We start from the raw sequence: 2,554 nt of genomic DNA, 5'->3' as shown, positions 1-2,554 counted from the left end.
GGGAGAGGGAGAGGGAGAGGGAGAGGGAGAGGGAGAGGAGACAGTCTCTGTTTTCTTCAGTTTGTTCCAGCATTACTTCCTGGCATACCCACAAACTACCTTACTTCTCTTTTATCATAACAAAAGAATTCAAAATTAACCAAAACAACCAACAAGATACATTCACTGCTGGGTAGCCAAAACAGAAAGATCATGAGTTCAGGATCAGCCTAACCTACACAAGATCCAGTATTTAAAAAAAAAAAGGGGGGGGGGCTGGCAAGATGGCAAGTAAGAGCACTGACTGCTCTTCCGAAGGTCCTGAGTTCAAATCTCAGCAACCACATGGTGGCTCACAACCACCTGTAATGAGATCTGACGCCCTCTTCTGGTGCGTCTGAAGACAGCTACAGTGTACTTTATGTATAATAGTAAATAAATCTTTGGGCAGGAGCGAGCAGGGACTAAGTGGGGTTGACCAGAGTTGACCAGAGTTAACCGGAGCGAGCAGAGGAACTAAAACAATTCAATTCCCAACAATCACATGAAGGCTTACAACCATCTGCACAACCACAGTGTACTCACATACATAAATTAATAAATCTTAAAAAAAGGAAAAAGCCGGGCGTGGAGGTACAACGCCTTTAATCCCAGCACTCGGGAGGCAGAGGCAGGTGAATTTCTAAGTTCGAGGCCAGCCTGGTCTACAGAGTGAGTTCCAGGACAGCAGCCAGGGCTGCACAGAGAAACCCTGTCTCGAAAAAAAAAAAAAAAAAAAAAAAAAAAAAAAAAAAAAAAAAAAAGGAAAGAAGGAAGGGAGGAAGGGGGAGAGGGAGACAGGGAGAGAGAAAAAGGAAGAAGGAAAGAAAGTCAGTCAAGCAAGTGTCAGGCTAGTGAGGAGTCTATGGGTTAAGACGTCTGCTATCAAGGCTGACTACCCTATTTAAATCCTAGAACCCACATGATGGAAGGAGAGGACCTCTGACTACCACATTCCTCCCCAAAACACACATCAATAAATGTAAAAGGCTGGAGAGATGGCTCAGTGGTTAAGAGCACTGCCTGCTCTTCCAGAGGTCCTGAGTTCAATTCCCAGCAACCACATCGTGACTCACAACCATCTGTAATGGGGTCTGCTACCCTCTTCTGGTGTGTCTGAAGAGAGCAATGGTGGGGTACTCATATATATAAAATAAATAAATCAATCTTTAAAACAAACAAACAAATAAATGTAAAAGAAAATGAGGCCGGCAAGATGGCTTATCAGATAAAGATCCTTGTTGCCAAGTCTGATGGCCTTAATTCAATCCCTGGCACCCACATGAGAGAGCTGACCTGAGAGAGAGCTGACCTGAGAGAGACATGAGAGAGAGCTGACATGAGAGAGCTGACTTGCACAGCTGCCCCTCATCTCCACAAGCATGTGCACACACATGCATACACAAAACAATAGGAAAAATTCAAAGGCTTTCAAGATTAGAGAACAAGAGAATCACTTAATTATTTCCACAGATTTCGTATTAATAATCTCTCAATATGAGTAAAAGGAAATGCAAGAAGAAATATTTATTTACATACCTTATAAAGGTGCTGAAAACACACAGGTTCTGGGATGCAGTTGTACAAGGTACCTGGAACTTCTCAGATGCAAGGCTATGAAAAATAAGAGATGTAAGTTCATTTTATTAGAATAAAGTCAATCCAGACAGGAAAATGTACAGCACTATTTAACTGCATTTGAAATGCTCTTCAATTACATCCTTAACCTGAGATTCTTTGCCATAATCCTTAACCACTACACAACTACAACCTATCTTTCAACCTATCTTTATGGCACTAAAGCTTCAGCCCTGTAACACAGAGCCTAGTGCCTCACGCTGCGATGACCCTACACACTAAATTACTTTCCTTGCTACTTCATAACTACTCTTACTATGGTCACGAATCAGAATGTAAATATTTTGAGACAGGTTTGCCAAAGAGGCCATGACCCACAGGTTGAGAACTGCTGTTTTATGGGTTGTGTTCACTTTTCCCCCCAACACACACACACACACACACACACACACACACACACACACACACACACACTTACTTTTGCAGAAATCTACCTATTCTGCCGATTTGGATTTTTGTCACTGTTGCTGTCAAGTTAGAGTTGATTTGGTGCTCAACACCAAACCACCTCCATCACACACACTCATCACAGTGGATTCAAGTACAAAGATTGCCTTGGGAACTTCGTGAATTCCCAATGAGGGTATTTAGTGCCTCTTGCAAAACAGTATGAAGGTCATTATACCTTCAGAAGCAACACTTTTCTTGGCTGTTGTGAGATGAAGTCAAATACTGAATACACTGGAGCTTCTTCGGCTCAACTTGGTGGTATCAAGGTAAAAACTATTAACATTAGAAAAATTTATTGCCGGGCATGGTGGCGCACACCTTGATCCCAGTGCTGGGGAGGCAGAGGCAAGTGGATTTCTGAGTTCGAGGCCAGCCTGGTCTACAGAGTGAGTTCCAGGACAGCCAAGGCTACACAGAGAAACCCTGTCTCGAAAAACAAACAAAAAAA

The 2,554-nt window shown here is 42.7% G+C and overlaps 1 protein-coding gene across 2 annotated transcripts in view; it reads right to left on the bottom strand.

Moving 5' to 3' along the window:
• The window catches only part of Rhoa (ras homolog family member A), a 35,202-nt gene that overhangs the window by 24,289 nt on the left and 8,359 nt on the right, over positions 1–2,554 (bottom strand). For both annotated transcript variants that reach the window (XM_021207180.1, XM_021207181.1), the window contains exon 2: positions 1,558–1,632. The gene's annotated coding sequence lies outside the window, so the exon portion shown is untranslated. The remainder of the gene's footprint in view (positions 1–1,557; positions 1,633–2,554) is intronic.

The sequence above is a fragment of the Mus pahari genome, chromosome 10, assembly GCF_900095145.1.
Source record: "Mus pahari chromosome 10, PAHARI_EIJ_v1.1, whole genome shotgun sequence".
NCBI classification, from domain to species: Eukaryota; Metazoa; Chordata; class Mammalia; order Rodentia; family Muridae; genus Mus; species Mus pahari.
Note: the sequence above shows the minus strand (reverse complement) of the source record. Positions and strands in the feature narration are given on the sequence as shown.